Here is a 23,379-nt window from a genome sequence, read left to right on the forward strand (position 1 = left end):
CTGCTTCAATCTAGCAAGATGGTGAGCACTCACCTGAAGGCTAAAGCCAAGGCTCAGGTGGACAAAACCCTGGTGAAGGTCGATGAATCCACCCACACGGAGCCAGTTAGTAGAGTTGCTTCAGTTCAGGCAGAGTGCATGGAGTGTGTATGACACTCTGGGACCTATGCTTCTGAGGTAACCGTGTGGCATAGGTGCTCTCAAGTTCAGGAACTGCAGCACCTGGTGAAAGAGCTGCAGGAAACTGTGATTAGGTTCTGCAGTATTAGAGGGACAGAGGTGGAGGTAGATAGAGGCTTCCACAGTAAGGTACAAGCCTCCAGTGAATCCAATGTGCCTTGGACCATGGTAACAGAAAAAAAGAAAAGCAAGGGCTCATTTTAAAAACCCTCTCTCCAGAGTGCCCACTACAAATAAGTATGAGGCACTTGCAACAAGGGGCTTCAACGAGCAAACTCCAGAAGGGGAAAACCCAACAAACAATTCACCATCAGCTGCTACACCTGCAACAGGTAATGGGCACCACAGAAAGAAGTGATGGGTGCTTGTTGTGGGTGACTCATTGCTAAGAGGCACTGAGAGACCCATCTGTGGAGCAGATAAAAGAGTCGTGAGAGGTGTGCTGCCTGCCAGGAGCCAAGGTCAGCGATGTAGCTGAGAAAGTGCCACAACTTGTCAGGGATGCAGGCTACTACCCACTACTACTGTTTCATGTGGGGATGAATTATGTAATGAAAAGTAGTATCTCCAGGGTCAAAAAGGATTTTATAACCTTGAGGGAGCAAGTAAAAGGTAGGGGGGGCTCAGGTTATTTTCTCCTCCAATCCTGTTCAGTAGAGATAAAGGAGGAGTCTACAATAAAAAAATTGGCCAAGTGAACTCCTGGCTGAGAGGCTGGTGCCGGCGGGAAGGTTTTGGATTCTACAACAGATCCTTCCTTGGGGACTATACCTTGATAGGATAGGATGAGATTCATCTCTCCCATAAGGGCACTGGAATATTTGGGAATAGGCTAGCAAACTTGATAAAGAGGGCTTTAAACTAAGGGACTTGGGGGGTGGGGGGAGAAGCAACATGGAACAAACTGTCTTCTTTAGCAGGGAAAGAGGACAGGACAGGGAATGCAATGATAAGTGCCCTTCATCTGCGCACTGGGCTGAGATGCAGAAGGCTGATTGCCCTGAGGGAGAGCCAAAATGGGGAGGATTCTCCTGCATCTGTCCAGGGAAATCTGTATCTTTGAGTAAGCCCCTGTGCTGCCTCTACACCAATGCACACAGTCTGGGGAATAAGCAGGAGGAACTGGAGATGTAAGTGTGGATGTGGGGCTGCTACCTCACTGCAGTCACAGAGCCGTGGTGGGACAGCTGCCATGGCTGGAGCACAGCCATGGAGGGCTATGTGTTGTTTAGAAAGGACAGGTTGACGAGGTGAGAAGGTGGAGTTGCTCTCTATGTGAGAGAGCAATTAATGTGTACTGAACTGTGCCTGGGTGGGGATGAAGAGCCGGTTGAGTGCTTATGGGTAAAAATTGATGGGCAGACAATCAGGAGAAAGAAGTGGATGAGGCTTCTACGAACAGCTAAGAGCTGCCTCAAGATCACAATCGCTGGTCCTCATGGGAGACTTCAGCCTCCGTGATATTTGCTGGCAAAGCCACACAGCCAAGAGCACACAGTCCAGGAGATTCCTATATATTGTTGATGACAACTTCCTGTAACAGGTGATTGAGGAAACAGTGAGGAGAGGTGTGCTGCTGGACCTTGTACTGACAAATAAGGAGGATCTGGTTGGGGATGTGAAGGTTGGAGGGAACCTCAGCTGCAGTGACCACGAGATGGTAGAGTTCAAAATCCTGTGCGGAAGATGCAAGACACAAAGCAGGACCGTGACCCTGGATTTCAGGCAGGCCAACTTTGGCCTCTTCAAAGACCTGCTTGGGCAGATCTTGTGGGATAAGATTCTAGAAGGTAGAAGCGCCCAAGAGAGCTGGTCAATCTTCAAGCACCACTTCCTCCAAGCCCAGGATCAGTGTGTCCCAACACGCAAGAAAGGAGGAAAAGGAGGTAGGAGGCCTCCATGGATGAGCAAGGATCTGCTGGGACAACTCAGGCAGAAAGCAACCACCTATGAGAGGTCAAAACAAGGGCTGACTTCTTGAGTATAGGAACATTGCCAGGGCATGCAGGGGTGCAACTTGGAAGGCTAGAGCCCTTCTAGAATTAAATTTACCCAGGGAAGTTAAGGACAGTAAAAAGTCATTTTTTAAGTACATCAGCAGCAGAAGGAAGACAAGGGGGAATGTGAATCTGCTACTAAAAACAGAGGGTGCCCTGGTGAGCAAAGATGCAGAGAAGACCAAACTACTGAATGCCTTCTTTGCTTCAGTCTTCATAGCCAAGGCCGGCCCTCAGGAAGCCCAGTCCAGAAAGGATAGTAGGTTGGCCTGGACAGCAGAAGACTTGCCCTGAGTGGAAGAGGAAGAGGTTAAAGACTTGTTGGGCAAGCTTAAAGCTCATAAGTCAATGGGTCTTGATGGGATGCATCCTAGAGTGCTGAGGGAGCTGACTGATGTTGTTGCTAAGCCTCTCTACGTCATTCTTGAACAAACATGGAGGACTGATGAGGTGCCCGAGGACTGGAGAAAGGCCAATGTCATGCCAGTCTTCAAAAAGGGCAGGAAGGACAACCCAGGAAGCTACAGGCCGGTCAGCCTCACCTCCATCCCTGGAAAAGTGATGGAACAACTCATCCTGAATGTTATCACTAAACATATGAAATAAAAGGTGGTTATCAGGGGGAGTCCACATGGATACACCAAGGGGAAATTCTGTTTGACCAACCTGATATCCTTCTATGAGTGCATAACCGGCTGGCAGGATGAGGGGAGAGCAGGGGATGTCATCTACTGTGACTTCAGCAAGGCTGAAGTCAGTAATGAAATTTCCACTGAACTGATTTCACTCATGTCCCTTGTTGGTACTTTAATTTATCCTGTTGAGAGACTTCTGTGACAATATGTACACAGCTTGATGCCAAGATTCAAGGCTCAATTATTACCATACTAATATGCCTTTAAGGAATATCTGCTTTAATTTATCATGTCATACATACACCCTATTGTCTAGAATACATAGTAAGGGGAATTAGTGGCATAAGATTAGTACAAGTGGCATTTCTTAGAAAGCAGGGAGTTGATGTTAAGAGTATAGAATGTCTATACTTAAAGAGCAGATAGCTATAACACAAGATTAAGAAGACGTAACAGGAATGCTTTACGTATATTTGTTTTTCTTAAAAATAAAACAATTCTACATCCCTTAATATTTGAAGAGGGTGCATATACTCCTTTAAGACTAGCATACATCTCGAAGAAGATCAGATAGCATGCATAAGACTTTTTGTTTGCTTTATTGTGTATTTATTTAATCTTTTGTACTTATCTTCAATATAAGCAATGTGTAATGGAACAGAATCTCAGAAATCCATGTACCTTAACAATGCTTGTAACTTATTTGTAAAATCATTTGATATGCCACTACAAAATAATAATCATGCTGGTGAAATTTCATAAGGTTTAAAGTATTAAAGGTATCTCTTGAGTCACAAAATAACAGGACTAATATTAATGAAAGCAGGAATTTAAAAGCATAGCATCATGGATTTGAGGAGCAGTGCAAGCAAATCCTGCTGCAAGAGTGTTGAGAAGGACTTGGTTTATTAACTGTTTCTGTCATATCTGTAAGCTACTGACACAGAAATCTGCTCAGAAAAGAATACTAGCATTCTCCCGATTAATGTGCCATTCTTGTGTTACAGTGATGACATGGTGTTCAGTGCGCTCTGCAGGCACCATGAGGTTTTGTGCCAAGTCTTGACTGTGCCAGGTTTTCTTCACAGTTCATGCACTTAATCCAGCCTCAAATTACTGTTATTCATAAAATATCTCTTCTTGGAAAGGACTCATAAGCATTTAACCCAAGTCCCTGCTCCTCATAGGACTAACCAAAACTAAATCACGTAACTAAGAGCATCGTGTACGTGCCCTTGAACTCTGACAGGCTTGGTGCCATGACCACTTTTCTGGGGACTTTGTTTCAGTGATCAACCACCCTCTCAGTGAAGAACCTTTTCCTAGTATTCATCCTGAACTTCATCTGACGTAGCTTCATTCTGTTTCCTTGTGTCCTGCTGCTGGTCACCACAGAGATCATCACCTCGCCCTCCACTAGAGCAATCTGTGCTATGACCAATAACTACAATACCTGTCATGTGTTTTTTCAGTAACTCTGAATAACCTTCTCTTTAATTTTACCAGGCACTGAAGTAAGATAGACTAACAGATATATAATTACCAGGGTTTTCCTTCTTACCTTTCCTGAAAATTTGGGCATTTGCCAGCTTCCAGTCAACTGGGACCTCTTCACACTGCCAAACCCATTGATAAATGGAGAGATCCTGCCATGACACTGGCCAGATCTTTCAGTACCCTGGGATTAATCCTATTGGGCCCCATAGATGTATGTACCTTCAGATGGAGCATCAAGGCTTGAACAAGTTCAGGGTTGCCTTGGAGTTTACCATCCACCCCCTCCCCAGTCATCGTCTGCCAGACAATGTGGTTCTAATAATCTCTTTCTCTCCTCCTCTCGGAGCTCTGCCAGAAAGCTGCGGATTTCCTCCACCCAGGCACACCTCCCACAGCTGTGCTCACTGCTGCCTGTTGGTACTTGCCCAAGAGCAGGGCACGTCCTGTAGCCCAGCACCTGGGTGGCAGCCTGTACCCATCAGAGCTCTGTCTGGACAGAATTTAGAGAGGCTGTGGCTTTCTGCAGGGTGGGTACCACTGTCACTTGGTCGGGCTGGCAGAGCTCAAGTGCCCTCGGTGCCCCAGCTGCCACCTATGCTATTTCCCCCGTCATGGTCAGCGCCCCTCAGAGGCTGCGTTGTACGCTGCTCCAGAGCCCCTCTTGGTGGTCAGTCAGGTGAGCTGTGGGCAGTCAGCTTCCTTCAGGGTTCCTTGTTTTGGGACCCCAATACAGCTGAAGTGATCTGCCAGGTGCTGTCAGCAGCAGAGCTGCTCTCCTTGGTAGGATTCACAGGACACTACCTGACTGTCCCTGATGAATTTGGAGCACTCAGGTGGGGATGTAAGGGGGATAGAACACAGGCTGCAAGAAGACGTTGGAGCTGAGATGTCCTGCTTCCTCCTTCCCCTTCTGTAAGACTGCTGCAGTCTTACAAACACTGAAGTGCACATGCTGTTGCACAAAGTACCTTTTAGAAGTGACCTAGAACACTGGTACCCTAATACCATTTTGACACAGACCTTAAAGAAGAAAAGATGGAGTGCAGTGAACAATTACCAAGATTTTCAGGGAGTCTGGGAGAAGCTACAATACCTTGGTTTGCTTCAGCTACAAAGACTGGGAAGGCCACTACTGTTGTTGCCTCATATTTGTTAGAGGATATTTTTTTCCCCCTCAGTGAAGGCTGGGCCAAGAACAGATATGTATGAACTGGGTCTGAGTTGCTTTAATCTGGACAATAGAAGGAAGCTTTATAATTCTTCTGGAGTAGCCTTCCAATGAGATTACTAGAAGTCAAAGCAGAAAAGCTGGTATTTTTTACAAGAAAAAAATAATTTGTGTTTATGGACTTCTAGTGCCATAAAAATATGAGCCTCTGAGAACAGAGATAATTTTGTTCTTAAAATCCTAAAAGTGCCGAGTCTGAGGAATTCGTCTAGGACTGAGCTTTTGTCTGAATCCTCTGCTGTATACACACTTTTTTGAAATTTAATTCCAACAATTTTGAGAACAAGCTCAACAAATTAATTATATGTGTAAACTGTGGCCATAAAGTAATTGAAAGGAAAGTTTGGCATTGCTTTTGTCATAAGAATGCACCTGACTGTTTCTGTTCCTTTGTAGAATGCAAACATGAGTGGCAGTAGGAGTTTAACAAGACCCAGACAGTGGAAAGTGAGCCAAATTCTCTTTATCATATTTATCCCAGGTCAAGATCCCTTTTTCATTGGACACTAACTGTTGAAAAATATCTACTTTCCAGAGAAATTTGGAAGGCATTTGTGCTCAAGGAAGATTTAGACATGCTCTGTGTAGTAGTACTTTGACTCTAGCTCTGCCTTTCTGTGTTTCTTCAGCAGGGCAAAAACTCACCCAGGTGTATGTTACATCCAGCTTATGGTAAACTCTGTTGCAGAAACTGTTTTTCACTGTGTTTAGTCCTCAGTTCAACATCACACTAGCTGTCTTGCTGGCATGGTAATTTTTGAGTGTTATTCTGTTCTGCTTTACAAAGAAAGATTTCCAGTTTCCGTACTGCAGAAATATAGCAATGGAAATTCCGAAGAATGAAAAATAGACTTCTTTTTAATTTAAAACAACTCCACATTCATATCTTCAGGAGCTGCATTTCTTCTGTCTCCTGGTTACAATACTAAAAGAATAATACTTTTAATTATCCTCAGCCAACCAATCTGAATTTATCCTTATGGATCGGATTGCTGAAGCAACTGCCATGAGCACAGATGTCTAAGCAAGGTATTTCCAAGCAAGGAAAATAGCCAAGGGACAGAAGGTTATGTGTAGGCAATCCAAGTACTGAAGTTTTCTTGGTATAGGGTGAATAATGCAACCAACAAAAGAGCTTGCACGAAAAGACATAGGTTCTTTACTTAAATTATATTTAAAATGCATAACATTCTGTCTGAGTTAGTTGCATGAAAAGGGGGAAATGCCAAAATGAAGTCACAGATTGCATATAGCAGTAAAAAAAAAAAGCAGTAAAAAACAGTAAAAAATGTCAATTCTGGTTTAATATGCCTAAAGTGATATTGCTGTACACTTAAGAAGATTAACTGTGTGAAAATTAAGGTATCTAATTTTCATATCTTTGAGAGGGAAGGTTCAAAATTACTTAAGCAGCCTGGTTATCCTCTTGTAGTTCACTTGTTAGAAGGATGGTGTTTAGAGTAGATGGGTCTGATTTTTGGTAGCTGATAAAACCTGAATCCTAACTGTAATCATATTTTTTAATTTTTGCTTTGTACTCTGAGTTTCTGTGATATTTTAGATTCTCAAGTGTTTTTTTTTAGGTATGATCATGTGTGTATGTTTACGACAAACATGAATGGCATCTTTTATATCAGTAGGACAATATTGTGCTGTAAGTTAAAGAAAGGTGAAGTGCTATAGTGCTGACTTATGAAATATCAGATTGTCAAAATACAAGGAATGTGTGAATTTGATTTGACACTGTGGGAAGAGATTGTTAAAAACTGAAGGAAAACAAATGGAGCCTACTGAACTCTCACAGGAAATTACCAGAATATGCTACTGGTTGTGTGGAGTATGGCTTTTACTGCCTTTGTTTTTTTTGCAAAATATAACTGGGCCAAAATGCAGCCTCCTTCTGGTATTGCATCTCACTTCAATTTTATTTTTTGGGGGGAGGAGGGGAGTGGTGTTTGGGTTTTTTTGATGGCTTTTTTTTGTTTCTTTGTTTGTTTGGAGCATTGTTTGGGAAAGGTAAGGAAAAGCAATGCAGTGAAATACTGCAGTGAAATTCTCCCAACATAACTTCATCAGCTCTTTTTTTGACTGACAGACTGGTACCATATGACACTTGGATTTTGAGATAAATTTCTGTACTCTGGACGAATATGGTTTAGCATCTTGGAAACAGGGGGTAATTTGACTGAACCATTCTAAAGAATAAAACTTGGCTTGACAGATAAGATCAGCAAATGTGAAAAGAAATTGACCATTTTAAATATTAATTGAACAATTAAGTGATAAAATTCAAAGTGAATCAGATGCAAATATAAACATTTAGTAGATATCTCTTCCCTTTGATTATTAAGAATGTTTTCTTAAAGCCAGCTTTCTTTGTCCCCTTCTTATTTTCTAGCTCTTGAATCAGCTCTATGCCAAATCCAAAGCCTGGTGTTCGGATGATTAAGGAAGAAGTGGTATAAGAGGTTCTTACTTCTTTGTTCATTGTATAATTGTTCATCTTAATCACAGATCACTGATTTTCACTGCAGAAATGTTGATGCATCTGTCATTTTTAAAATATGTGTTTAATTTCAACATTTACAACATTAAAATTCTGCACTGATTTAACCTGTCTCTCAAATACGTAACTGGATGTACTATGGGTAGTTTACTGTATGTGAAATTCTAAGGCTACCATTTCCATCACTAAGATACAATTATTAAAACTTAATCTTACTGTAGTTTTAAGCAGTGTAAGGTCAAGTTGTGCAAAGTCCTATTCTAGTCTGTATTCTTTTTTTAGAAGTGATTTTTACTGTCAGTAAAGTAGGGTTTTAGGTTTGCCATGCTCCCGGTTTTGTTCAGTTATGTCTCCAGTGAGGTTGTCCCTCAGTCTACATAACTTAAAACAACAGTTGAAAAACAAGTACCAGAGCTGGGATCTTGACAGCAGTAAATCCTCAATTATTTTAGAGAATATTGGAGAGGAATCTTGTATGAGCCACTGCCTGTTCCTGGAGCTGGGCCAAGCTGAGCTCTGCTCTTACTTTGAGTTGACTCTAGTATGTGTAGCAGGTAACATTCTCCCAAAACCATCTGGTAGTTTTAGACAGTTTGAAAGCAGTGTACTAAGGCTTTCTTTGTCTCATGGGTTGTGCCATGATGCTGGCATACTGTAAGTATTTTCCAAAGGCAGCATCAGGAAATCCTTGTTAGAGAAGATGGTCATGGTGCCCCTAAGTGTCACAAAAATGGGGGGAGGGAAAGTCACTCTTCCATTTTCAAAACTTAGACAACTCTTCGCATTGTGGGAGCAGTATTGTCTATGTTAAGTTTGCAATGCTGTTTCTACAGTGCAGCATTTCAGGCTTGCAAAACATTTCTGGATGCTGTCAGATGAAGTTTGGATTCTGTAATGCCTTTGGCCAGGGCTTGTATACACAGGGAATGTTTTTGGAACTTGCAACACATGCGTGGAGCTCCACCAAGATGAATCAGCAGCTCAGGAAACTTAGTCTCAATACATCTGTCTGCAGCCGCTTTTTTTCTGTTTGTTTTTTTTTTTTTTTTAATTTTACTTCTTTTTAACAAATGAACGCTTAATACTGAACTTTTTTCCCAAAAATCAAATTCTCGCCCTGTCAAAACTTTGACCATATCTGAATAAACATCTGGGATGGTCAGAGTAGTGATGATGCCAAGTGCCTATTCTTAGCAAATGCAACGTTGAATCCAGTCTCAACATAGCAAAAATATACTGAACGTTATAGTGTCACAACACCTTAAGGAAATAGTCAGAATGTTCTCTACAGTATATAGAAGGAGAATTATAGAAGCCTGCAATTGGTGTGTGTTTAAAGATATCTTTCTACTAGCTTGTTATCTAGCTTACTAAGGGATTTTAAACTGTAGATAAATCTTTTAAGCAGAATTATGGCATGGATGTATTTCATTTTACACTAGCAGTTAACTCTACATGTATTTCAGCTAAACTCTTTCCGATTTTCATAAGGTTAATGGTGGGGGCAGGGTGCTTATGTACATTAGCTAAACAAGAATGAGTGGTCCACACAACCAGTATCTGATTATTTAACTATTTTAGAGTGTTTATTATCCCATAAAGATGGAAATCTCTCTGACTCATGCTGTAGTATTTTCCACAGTTATTCTTTCTTCTCATCTTCACTCCAGAGATTCACTTCATAACTTGTATATTAGAAAATTAATGTATAATATTTGCAGGATATGAAACAATGTGTTGCTCTCCTGGTGAATTCACTTCAAGGAAAATATCAGTGTATTTAGGTGTGGAAAAAAATACAGTATTCACACTTTAGTAAGCTTTGCTGGATAAGAGGATGGCTTCCTTCCAGGGGAGAGGAGCAGCAACACCAAAATTTTATGAAGTTTCATACTTGAACAGATTTTGTGAATTGGAACCACTTAATAAATTAGAATTAATGTGATTGAATGAATAGATAGAAAAAGGTCAGTACTTCTGTGATAACACTGCCCTTAGCTTGCAGCACAATTGCAGGTGTGCTCTGAAATTTTTCATAAGCACTTAAGATTTATTTCAGATTTTCTTTTTGCAGTAGTAGTCATTTCCAGGTACCATACATTTTTTTTCCCTGTTTATAATGCAATCTTTTCCTCCATTCATGTCAATTACCTGCTGTAGTAATGTATTGATGAAAGAAGGAAACCAGTCTAAAAGAAACAGAACATATGATCAGTGGAATACTGGCCACTCCTCCATTTTTGTTTTGGGGTTTTTTTAATCTTCCTACACAATTTCAAACTTAATATCTTTCAGTTCTGCAACATCAGGGCAGGCATTTGTTTGTTCTTATGACATAGAATCTTTCAGGTTTGAAGAGCTGTGCAATCAACCAGAAAATACTGTAAAAAAAGGTTTCTATGATAACAAAGTAGATTTGAAGACTTCAGAGGGAAGAAAAAGTCATGTTAGTCTCTTTTATCCTCTCTTTGGTTATATAATTCTTTTGTTTATGGATTCATATCAGTACGAAAAAAGCTATCCAAAGTAAGCAAAGATGATAGAATGGGGTAAAAAAAATATTATTTTTAGATGGTAAATGCCTCAGTGGTATTTTTCTTGCTTTCATTAAATATTTCCTGCCCAAGAAAGGATAAATTAAAATCTGTTAAAATCCAAAGTTCTACTAAAAATGTTTTCCCCTTCTGTCCTGTATTCCCTGATTTCTCTGCCAAATAACATCTAGCAGTACATTAAAAATGATCTGGAAGTTAAGACCATCAGAGAGATTACTGTTCTACCTCAGGAAATTCTTGCTAACCTTCAAATGATGCATTTCAAAAGTAGTAATTAATAATCAGTCCCAACAATGCTAGTAAAAAGCATTCTTACAAGACAAGAAACTCTGGGTGTTTTGCAGCCATCACTAGAATGGGTGAATATTCAACTAAACCTTCCCTCAAAACCTAATGGTCTTTAGAGGAAATGAGCCAAATGTCTTTACTCACTCTTCTACTGATTTTGTAGTGAGAGTCATGTGATGTGTCTTGGCATCTACCTTTATTTTCATTTACAGAAGAGACGACATACTCATAAAAAGATTCTTTACTTCTTAAAGAGAATAGAAGAGAATGAATTTTCTTCTACCCACCTCTGACTGGGAATAACCCAGCATGCTGAATTCTGCCAAAAATGAAGTAAAAGAATATTAACTTTTATGCTGCTAGCAAGACTTTACATGTTACTATAGAATAGCCATATGCTCTACGGTGAACACTTAACTAAGCAGTTGAGGTTTGTAGCAAGCACTTTCTATGCTATTGCCTGCCATTGACCATTTGTTCCTTATCCCATCCTTTGAAAGGAAATCATCTGAGGGTAAAGTGGTTCAGCTTTAACTAATCAGTGGCAACAAGGTAAAAGCAAATTGACATGTACTCAGGTTCTCAAAATGTTCTACTGTGATTTAATTTTAGGTAGTAAATTTAAAAAAAAAAAAAAGGTAGCATGTAACTATCAGGGTAAAATTAGTGCAAAATTCTCACAAGAAGTGTCCACCAACCTACAGTTTTCAGTTCCCTTTCTTTTTCTAAAATTTTGAAGAATTACTTCATGGCACAGACACTTAACTGACCTGCTTTGTAGAACATACCAATTTTCTTAGCCTAGGAGACATTTTTTTTCCATGCTGACTAGCAATAATCTTCACTTCTGTGCTCAAGTATCTGTTCTGCAATGTTCTCATATTCTTTGCTTTCTCGGTATTCTTCCATTAATGAATATTTTAGAAATGTCCAGAAAAATGACCAATATTTTCTGATAACTCCTTCCAGTGTAGCTACAATTTAGTATTATTTTATTAGCTCATAGACCATGATTAAAACATCTACATAGAAAGCAGAAGTGTTTTCTTCACCTAGACTTGTATGTCTTGAGTGGGTCCTCACTTACAGCTCTCTCAGTTTAGTCTCAATTTTTAGTGTTGCATCTAACTGAAAATTCATTGTACCATGGCCTGTGATTTTGGGCTAGTATAGAGTATTGCAGAATGTGCCTATGCTGCTTCTAGACCAGAAGTCTGCAATATCCTTCAATGAGTAGTAGAATCCAAATTTCTGTTCCAAAACATCACTTCTTCACTCAAGAGTGTCCCCCATAGAGTTCTTTGTAACTAATTTTTTACTGAAATGATTTTAAATAATGACCAATTTTTAAAAAAACCAAACCAAAACATTAAAAAAAGATGTCAATCTCTCTCAAAGGAAAAAAATGTTTGCTTTAATAAATAATACATCAGTATTTGTATAAGTAGAACAAAAAAGTAGATGAAATGCCATTGGAAATCACTGAAGAGGACAAAATATATAGTTTTAATAAAGGCTTCTTGATATCCTGATTTAATTCTTTCTCTCAAGGGCATAAAAAACTAGCTTTCAATGCTAAAATAACTGAAAACTCACACTACACCTAAAAGCTTCTACTTCAGGCTATAAAATTTAGCACCCTGAGTAAAAATAGTAGAGTTCAACAAGAATGTTGTTAGAGCCTAGAAAATTCAGAAAACAGCAGGGAGAAAGCAGACTCAGCTTCCTAAGAACTACCTCCCTGCTCCTATTTGTTGCTTTCTGTGACACCAAATGCTCTGGTAACAGAATCATTCATGGCCTTGCTGAAAAGAACTAAACTATGTTTGCGTTTTCCTTTTTCCTCCATCATGTTTACCAAATGTATTTGTACATTTATTTATGTCTGTGTTAAGAAATGGAAAGCTATGGGACAAAATGCAGGAAGGATTCATCCATTAGTGACTAGATGTGATCCCTGTCTAGGTAGTCTGTGTTTAAGTAACCTGACAAGTAAATCTATTGATTTCAATGACAAGACCTCAGGCATGAACTGGAAGCATTCTAACATGATTTTATGGACAAAGCTATGTAATTTCACTTTTTTTTTTCTTTAAATCACAGTTTGAAAATATAGGGAGAACTGAATACTGGTATTGGATAGCAATTATTTTGTCCATATGGAATTACAACCATAGTCAGGACAGCATGGCCCTTTGACATTTTTATTCCAGAAAATTACTTTTACTCAGAATTGTGAAACAGAGAGCACTTGATTGAGAGCAGCCCAGGTACATTAATACAAATGCTACAAAGAAACACTGCAGTGCTCATCATCACATCTTCATGCCATGCTTCTTTCTTAGAGTAGTAGTTATTTGTGTTGGGGCTTATCATAGCTTGCCACAGGCTCACTTAGTCCTTTGAGGGAGATGTATGAAATTCACACACCAGCTTCTGCAGTCTAGCCTTGGTACTCAGGGTAGAGATATTAAAGATGAAAAAGCATTAGATTTTGTTGCAGATTTGCATGACCATAGTAGCACTGGACTTGGTACAAAGCTTTTATAGAGAAACGTCTGGAACAAAGTCACAAAATGGTTTTGAGGTTGAAAAGAATTTGGGAATGCATCTCTTCTGCCTCAGATCATTCAAGTTCCAAAGATGTAGAAATGAGTGAATGGATGGTCTGTAGTTTTTAGAACAGACACACATCTAATAACAGGTCATTCTAAGCCTCTATAGGACGTTTTCCAAAGGCAATATTTCTAAAAGCCATACTTAAGACTAAGCCTGCAGGTTCAATTGGGAAGCTTGAATAGACTTTTTCTTTGAGATTTTTTTTCAAGGTTTACTGTCATAGTCCTTATCCCTTAAGCTTGATTTAGGAAGTAATTTAGGAAGTAATTTAGGAAGTAATTAGTAAGTACACCACATGCTCCTCTTCTTGAGTTCAGTGTCTATGTGAAAGTGATTGGGATTTTCTCAGTTATTTAATTTATCTGGTAGAATGCCTCTGAATATATTATCAAAACAGGCTCATATTAGTGCCCTTAGCCAAAGCCTTCCTAAGAAAATCTTACTAGCCTTTTTGCTAACTAGGGAGGGTAAGGCATGATGGGGAGTCTCTCCTCAGCATTTGCTGCCTCTGAGCAGCAAATTCAAGTGCTGGCTGCTGATTTTTGTGCCCTATGAGGTAAGGATGTGGACCTGCATGTCATGCTGTCAGCTCAGATCTAGACTGCAGCTGACCTTTTTCCCCCCATACTCCTTTCTTACAAAATAGTCTTGGATAGGAGTTCAAGGGACACATGAACTTAACGTAAGCAGAGTTCTGTGTGGTGTAGTTTCTGGAAGGACTTGTGGGGATGCTATAAGGGTGGATGAGATAACCTGAATATATCTAATTGCCCTTGGGAAAAAATGAGACTAGCTACATTAATGAAAGGTTTGCTTTGTTAGTGTGGGTTTTTTTCTCCATGTCTCTGGTGCATTTAAGTCAATAAATAAAACTTACTTGTCTGGAGTCTTAAAAAGAAATATCTAGTGGAGCAGGACACTGGATATAGTTTGTGCCAGTGTGGTAGTTTGATCCTGGCTGGATGCCAGGTGCCCACCACATCGCTCTATCCCCCATCTTCTCAGCAAGCCAGGGAAGGGGAGAAAATAAGATGGGAGTCTTGTGGGTTGAGATCAAAGCAGTTTAATAAAGAAGCAACAAAGCCGCGAGTGCAGGAAGCGAAGCAGAAGCAGATAAAGCTGTTACTCTCTATTTCCCATCAGCAGCGATGTCCGGCCACCTCCCGAGAAGCAGGGCTTCGGTACACATAGGGATTGCTTTGGGAAGGCCAGAAATGAATCTTGTCTGCCCTTCCTGCTCCTCTCTCCCAGCTTATATTACTGTGCTGACGTCATATGGTATGGAATATCTCCTTGGTCAGCCTGGGTCAGCTGTCCTGGCCATAGTCCCTCCCAGGACCGTTCCTACAAACAGCTATTGGTGAAGGTGCTGGAGGGACAGCCCTGATGCTGTGTGAGCAGTAGTCATAATATTGATATCAACAGTAAGCACAGCACTGCAGGAGCTGCTGTGGAAAATCACTACCATCCCAGACCCACTATAGCCAGTCCAAAGGTTTTGTCACAGCACCACACAAGCACAACTCAAGGACAGCAACAGTTACTTGGGAAAGACTCTTCCTCCTCTCACCTCCAGATGTTATTGCTATGCATGATGTTGTATGGTATGGAATATCTCTTGTGTCATTTGGGGTCAGCTGTCCCATCTGCACCTTCTTCCAGCCTCCTGCCCACCATAAGCCGAACTGCTAGTGGGGCAGTGACAGAGATTTCTTATGCTGTGCAAACACTGTTCAGCAATAATGAAAACACTGGTGTACTGTCATCATTTTTTTGATCACAAAACTAAAACATAGCACCCTACAGACAGTTATGAAGAAACTTATCTTGATCCCAAACAGGCTCAGTAAAACAAGACAGCAAAAAGGTCTGTGCCATGTGTAAACTTAGTAGTGGTTTCAGGTTCAACACTTGGTAAGTAAACCTGTCTACCTGAATCCAGGCATCTGTAGCTGTTGTTCAATAAGGATACTTTCTGAAGGACTGAGTAGCCCAGGTAGTTTTTTTTATTGTTGCTTTTAGAGACAGAAGAGTGACGATTTTTAGTCTGTCACAATGCTTCTCCTTGATTGCCAGAACTATACCTGTAGTGCTGCAGACTATGGTCCTTCATGTCCTGGTTTGGAAACTCTAATGCTCAAACCTCCTCTACAATCACAGCTTTTGTTTATTAGGCATTACTGAGCTGTTTTCAGGTGAGTCTTCCACAAAGATCTTTGCATACATTGATAAGCATTTTTAAATTAGTTTGGACAGTCTTACTGGAATACAGCTACTTTCTTACAGCCTCACAACTGAAAAGAATCAGAACTAGTGACCCCAAATTGAAACCTTCAAGTGAAATTGGAACTAACAGAGGCATGGTTTCTCACATTGGGATTGAGTGAGAAGCCAGAGACACCAGTTTTCTAGTAGTCATGGTCACACCACCTTCAGCTTGTAAAAATGCTGCTGTTTTCTATTTAACACTGTTCTCTACATTAGGGACCAACTGTAAACTAACCGTTGAAATATCTCTTTCACTGTTACAGCTTCTGGAATTTGTGAAAATTACTTTTCTGGGCCCAGTTGCATTAAAATTACTCTGATAAAATATATGGAACAAGTGAATCTGAGGAAAATCTTGAAATAGTGCTGACAGGTTATTATTATGCAGCTTGGCTTTTTACTTCTGATGCTCAATTACATTTCTCATTGCTGTAAACAAGTGCTTTCTGCCTTTAGTGTCTTCTGTCTCCCTTGGGCATTTCTTATTGCTGTAAAATACAGATATGCAACAGTATGTCCAACTATACCTAACAGAAAAACAAATTTAGACTACTGAAACTTGAAGGACGGGGAAAATACCTGTTTAATGAAGTATTGTGCATCCTGGACAGTCTTTATGCATAGCACTGTGTAAGTTACCTGCTCAGTAGGTCAGTCGCCAAGATTAAGTACTTTCTAGTCTATGGTGATATGATGATGAGTAGTTTGCTTTCTCCTGCCTGCCTGAAGAAAATGGAAAAAATAGAACCTATGACTTCAGCAGTTCAGAGAAATGTTTACATGTTTGGGAAATCTTATTTTTGTTACCAAGTGCAGCACAGTCTTGTAAATCACTTCCAGGTGACAATGGAGTTTTTTTTTCCCCTTGTTTCTTTCACTAAGCATGCATTTTCAATCAATCTTGGTGGATTTATAAATGTATCACAATGTGATTTCATCAGAGATGCCTCTCAAATGTTCCAGTGTGGAGACACTGCTACTTCCCGAAGTTTGTGGTTCAATTTTTGGTGACACAAATAGAGTCTCTCTTAGGATGTGGCAGAAGCTAGGCTGAGAGCTGGCAGGTGGATGTAGACAAAATATGGCCAGTCTCCTGTCAACAGGCAGAAGGCACTAGAGAGTACAAGCACAGCAGGTTTGCCAGGTTTTTTTGAGACATAGCCTTGCTAGAAGAGATGCTCTTGTCCAGCCACTGAGGTTTGAGCTTGTAGCAAGTCCACATGTTATCACTGCAAAGTAATATGTGCTTTATTAAGCTCTGAGGAAGACCAACATAAATATTAAACTGTACTCTTTTCATCAGTCCCAAGAGTGAGAATATATTACCTCTAACTAACATTTTTTTACAATTAAAAAAGTGTATTTTTTTTCCTGGGGTTACTTTTATTTTTAAATTGACTTTAAAAGAGTCAGCTGAAAGTATATAATTATCTTTATTGCAATATGAGCTAAAGTCATCAGTCCTTAGTCACTGTCCTACTGTACTAGATTCTGCAACATTAAAGGCTCCTACTCCGAGTTAAAGCAGTTAGGCCAGCATGTGTAATTATCCTTTTAGAAATGTTCAGAATTTTTAAGATTCATAAGAGAATTTTCTTTAGTCAATGGAAAAATAAGTGGTGACTAAGAGTGTTTCATCATGAGAAACAATTTATACCACCTACTGTTCTCAATAAGCCACAAGGAATAAGTCTTTCTCTCATAAAGTTCACTTTGTATGAAACAAGATGAGATATTAAAAGTGATTTAATGTGGACCTTCAACAACATACCATTCCTTTTAGAACCAAAGAGAGTGTTTAAAATAGTCTAAGTAGAGTAAATTAGTATTTTCACTTGAATTACAACTAAGAACATGGAAAGGAGAAAAAAAGCTTTGTCACAATATGGTAAAAAACATTGTACTTAACTCATATTACAAATGTGCATTTGTGTGTCTGTCATAAAAGAACCATCATCTTGAATCCTTCAAAATCTGCCATGAAATCTAGAGAAGGGTGATTATGCTACATTGTTGTTCTATGAGTGTTCTGATGTGCATCTATTAATGTCATATCAGTCCTTTTTAAAGTATCTTTTTATTTTCTCCTCAGGTTTTTTAGTGTACATCCCTTGCCTCACTATCCTTATCAAATTCCTATTCACTTGTTTGGATTGTGTATGCAAAACAGGAAAACATACATTGAGGATCTGAATTAGTCCTTCAGGTCTTTGGGGCAATAGTAGCATTCTGTTATAAATGACAAAGCTGTTTCAGTAGAGGTTTCAGGGTTTACTGAAAACTGCCTCATTAAATGCCTGATTAACACTGAGTACTAGGCAGCTCTAATGAGTGCACGAGAGCTGGAATCATCACCTAGCCTTGCGAGGAAGCCAGAATTTGGTTAAAGGCGAGAATCCCTTATGTTTGGAAGCCTTAGTCATGTGTATAATCAAATACCCATTTAAAAAAAAATCTATTTTCAATTTTAATATAAGCAGAGTAACTACACAGCTTGAATAGGAGCTTTGTTTTATAAAATTTGACTACTTAACTCACTTGAACCTAGTAGTGCTGGTATTTTCCATGGCATTACTATTGACTGATACAGCTGTGAGGTCAGAATTTGTCCCTTTGTCAAAATAATTTTGAGTCACAACAATGAAATGCCATGGCCACAAGACGGCCTTCAGAACTACTAGAAAAAAATTCCATTCAGAAACCTAACATCCGTGTGCAAATATTGTTGTTAGAGAAAAAAAATCAACATCATACACAGGGTCCCATTGTAAAGATCAATTTTTATAGGTTCATCTCAGAGAGCCAGAGACCTTCCACGAAATCACTTTTTGTTTCTTCTTCTTTTTATTTTATTGTGAAGGACTGCACTCTTCCTGATGAGCAGTACTGCGTTCTGGTAGAAATATTCTTTTTGGAAGGACTCTTTGGACCTTACAGTGCCATTTAGCCTGAATTAATCCATCTGACCTGAGCCTATAGCAGTGAAAAAAGATGACCTTATGAAGATCTGATCCGTTTCTACTGCATCTCAAAAATGTCTCTTCAGTAACTTCAAAAATATGTATGAGACAGTATGAGTCATTACATTGCCAAAAGCCAACTTACTGTCATATTCAATGTCATTTTTATGCCACCTTCTGCAGTTGTATTCAGCTCTGATTGCACTATTTTGACTTCAAAAATCACGGAGAAAAACTGTTTTTACAGTACCTCATTTCATAGTATATGCACAGTGGAAAAAAATATGCCTGTTTACTCTTTTGGCTCAAGCAAACAAAATCTGACTAAATTTAAAGCTGTGAAAAAGGTTTCATTTTAAAATTTTCTGGTACTTCAGTTATGTGAAAGGTATCCTTCCACTTCTGTTCAGATAACATTTATGTGGAACAGGTAACCTGCAGACAGTAGGTAAACTTTAAAAATAAGAAATGCTATGTATTTCAAAGCATTACATTGTCAAATTAATATGGAAATTCACAAAATTAATTTTTTTATAGGTCTATCCTAGGCACTCTCTATAAACAAAGAGAATATGTGAATAGATAACATCATGCATAAACATCTCGTAGGATGTGAGTTCCCCTTATTCATGCTTTTCTCGGAAATTCTGTGAGCTACTCTTGGAAATACAATATGAATTCTTCCACTGCAGTTAATCACAGCATAGAATTGTGAGGCATCTGGAAATATTTCAGTGGATTTTATATATATTAATTAAACTTCTGTACTCTAGCTGTCTAGCTTCAGAGAATTTTCTTTGTTAGAAAGAAATTTAGTGTTAGCAATTTAATATTAGAATGATACATGCTTTCAGAGGAATCAGCTGCATCAATACAGTTCAATAAGTTTCTTTTTCTCTTCTGTTTTCTGGTGAGGAAAAACCCCAAACCCCAGTAAACCAGTAGTACTAAAGCAATGATAACAAAAATTAGATTTGTTTGTTTGTTTGTTCTTTTAAAAAGCCTTTTAAAAGTACATTCAGGAGAGAAAATGTTTCTTTCTATTTTATCCAACATTTTAGTCATATATTAGATGGTAATAGTAAACATGAAGCTGTTGATCTCATTGAATTCTGAATTTAAAAAAAATCATAAATAATTGGTATATAAATTGCTTTGCTTATCTCTGATAATGTTTAATATTATTATTTAGTATTTGTATACTCTTTTCTTACTGACCTGATCATTATTTATACTGAAGGTCAAGTATCTTACTTAGTCTTCCATACAAAATAAATTCTATGTTTTTAGTGATAGATTGATAAACTGCAGTAATACTCAGTTCACTGCCTTCTCTTCTAAATTTTAAATATTCTTTTCTTTCTCATATAATCTCAAATAATTCCTTATTCTATTTCTTATCACAGTTCATTTCCTTATATTTTCAAAATTAATTGCCACTGAAGTAACACCAGAAATATAGCATGACAAATCAGCTATACTTATGGTTAAACAAATCCCCAAAAACTGAAAAAGTATAAAATCACAACAAAAAAGCGGAAGGTAAATCTAGTTGGCTTTATATGTTATTTGCTACATTGAAGATAATGATGTCTTAACTGGAATTAGGATTTGCACTGTACAAATAACACCAGACTCAAATTTCAAGTGTATGTCTTTAAATCATACTTATAAAGATTTAGTAATTAGAAATTTAGTAGAGAACTAAGTCACAGATTCTTTTAAATTAAAAAATAACACAATCTTGTGCTAGTAATAGTTCGAGATGTTACCCTTACTGCTTTCACTGCAACATCACTACTCCACTAAACAAAAGAAACCCTATATTATATTACATCAGTAGTGACATAGACTGGGAGGCCTATTTTGTCTTGGTTGCTTTCTAAAATTATGGAAATATATTTATTACATGCTTTATTGCCCACCTGGACATGTTCCTATGCTATCTGATCTAGGTTGACCTGCTTCTGCAGGGGGGTTGAACTACATGGTCTCTAAAGGTCCCTTCCAACCCCTAACATTCTATGGTTCTGTGATTCTATATGAGTGCACCTATAAATAAAGCATAGTTGTACAAATAAGACTGATTCCTACAGAAACTTCATAGTGGAACAAGAGGAGAGTCACAACAGCTTTTTTTAGTTTCATCATTACAGAAAGAAAGAAAATCTTCTTGCATATCACCTAATGTTATGCTTATTTTAATTTTTCTGGTTTTCTTTATGTATAGGTCAATTATAGTTCTAAGTTGTTTTAATAATAGCTTATTCTTTCCTTTCCACCCATTCTTTTCAAAAGTTTGAGACTTTAAAAAAATTTAATGTATTATCAGTATTAAGATTACTTTTCATGTCCTTGAGCAAATGTATCTTTAAGTAAACAGGGTTTTTTTAACTGGCAACATAACAGTAATACCATTTCTTTCAAGTAATTTTGGATGCCTAGTGTAATAATGAATTGTAGGCTGTATGTTCAAACTGATAAAAGTGGGAAGAAAAGTTACAAGTAGCCAATGTATTCATGAATAAAAATTGTAGCACAGGGCATGATTCTCCACACCAAGGGAAAAAAACAGTTTCAATGTGCTCTTCTTTTCTACAACTCTCTCTTGAAACAAAATTTCTGGTATTCCAGAAGTCATCTTTTTGGACATGTGTTTTCTATGTATTTCTCTCTGATGAAGTTTTGACTAATGAAAGCCCAAAAAAGGAAGCAGTTGCATGCTATTAATTTGTCCAACAGCCAACTCCAAGACCAGATTGCTATATATTGTTAGAGCTGACTGTGCTTCCAGCAGGCCCTCTGACCACACTGATCCCAATTCAAGACTGGATTACAGTTATGTCAGTTTGGTTACTGCCTTGCACAATCACTGACGTATCATCAAAGATATTAACAAAATTTACTTTAATATGAATTTGTAGAAGTGCAATTTAACAGAATTCAAGAGCAAGGTTCACTCTATTACTTGCTACACAGAATAAACATACAAAGAAAAACCACAGAATCACAGAATAGTAGAGTTTGGAAAGGACCTTTAAAGGTCATCTAGTCCAACCCCAACCCTGCCAAAAACAGGTCCTCCTATTTTTTATATCAGATCACACAGGAATATGTCCAGACACATTTTGAAAATCTCCAGAGAAGAAGACTCCACATCCTCCCTGGAAAGCCTGTACCAGGGCTCCTTCACCTGAACAGTTAAATAGTTTCTCCTTATGTTTAAAGAGAACTTTTTTTTCCATTATCCCTTGTCCTATCACTGGATATAACAGAAAAAAGTGATGCTCCAACATCCTGAAATCCACTATTTAGATATTTGTAAATATTAGTGAGATCCCCCTCAATTTCCGCTGGACTAAACAGCTCCAGTTCCTGCAGCCTTTCCTCATAAGGAAGATATTCCAGTCCCCTGATCATCTTGGTGGCCCTGCGCTGGACTCTCTCCAGAATTTCCCTGTCCTTGTCCCTGAGCCCAGAACTGAAAACAGTACTCCAGATGAGGCCTCCCTTGACCTCCTGGCCACACTCTTCTTGATGCATCCCAGGATGCCATTGGCCTTCTTGGCCACAAGGGCACATTGCTGGCTTATGTTCAGTTTATTATCAATCAGGACTCCCAGGTCTCTCTCTGCAGAGCTGCTCTCCAGCAGGTCAGTCCCCAGCCTGTACTGGTGCATGGGGTTGTTTCTTCCCAGATGCAGGACTCTGCACTTGTCCTTGTTGAACCCCATGAGGTTCCTCTCTGCCCAACTCTCAGTCCAGTCGAGATCCCACTGAATGGCAGCACAGCCTTCTAGGGAATCAGCCAGGAACTTGCTGAGGGTACAGTCTGTCCCCTCATCCAGGTCATTGATGAAGATGTTGAATAGGACTGGCCCCAGAACTGATCCCTGTGGAACTCCACTGGCCAGGCCTCCAACTCAATTCCATGCCATTGATCACCACCCTCTGAGCTCTGTCATTCAGCCAGCTCTTGATCCATATCACCATCCACTCATCCAAACTACACTGCCTGAGCTTTCTAATGAGGATGTTGTGGGAGACAGTGTCAAAAGCCTTGCTGAAGTCAATGTAGATGACATCCGCTGCTCTCCCCTCATCTAGCAAGCCAGCCAGTAATGCCCTCGTAGAAGGCTATCAGGTTGGTCAAGCAGGATCTCCCCTTGGTGAATCCATGTTGAGTCCCTCTGATAACCATTAAGTTAGCATTGAGCTAGAATTATTTACACAGAGAGCAGAGACACAAAAGGAAAAGGGAGACCTTCACATTGAATCATGAGGTTTAGAATGGATACCTTTTCTTTCTAAACTCCTTCTCCGAGAGAGATTCTATGTGTGGCAGGATCCAGACTTAGTCTCAGACTTGATCAAAGGCTTGTGTCTAATTAAATTAATACCTAGATTTCATTACTATAAATCCAGGATGCTATTGACTTCTTGCAGAGGGTCTGTTATGAGTACCATCGTACTTGAAGAATATTTTAGTATCTGGTAAAGAATCTCAAACTTTGAGAGGCATCTTTATTCAAGGGGAGAGTCACCTGCTGTGCAGTCCAGTTGCGGTTCTGGTAGAACTCAAATTGGGCTCATCCAATGATCTGTCATTGGTAAAAGGTCTCTCTGCCTCAAAGAGTAACCCTCAG

This window comes from Colius striatus, chromosome 9 (assembly GCF_028858725.1).
Source record: "Colius striatus isolate bColStr4 chromosome 9, bColStr4.1.hap1, whole genome shotgun sequence".
Taxonomy (NCBI): Eukaryota; Metazoa; Chordata; class Aves; order Coliiformes; family Coliidae; genus Colius; species Colius striatus.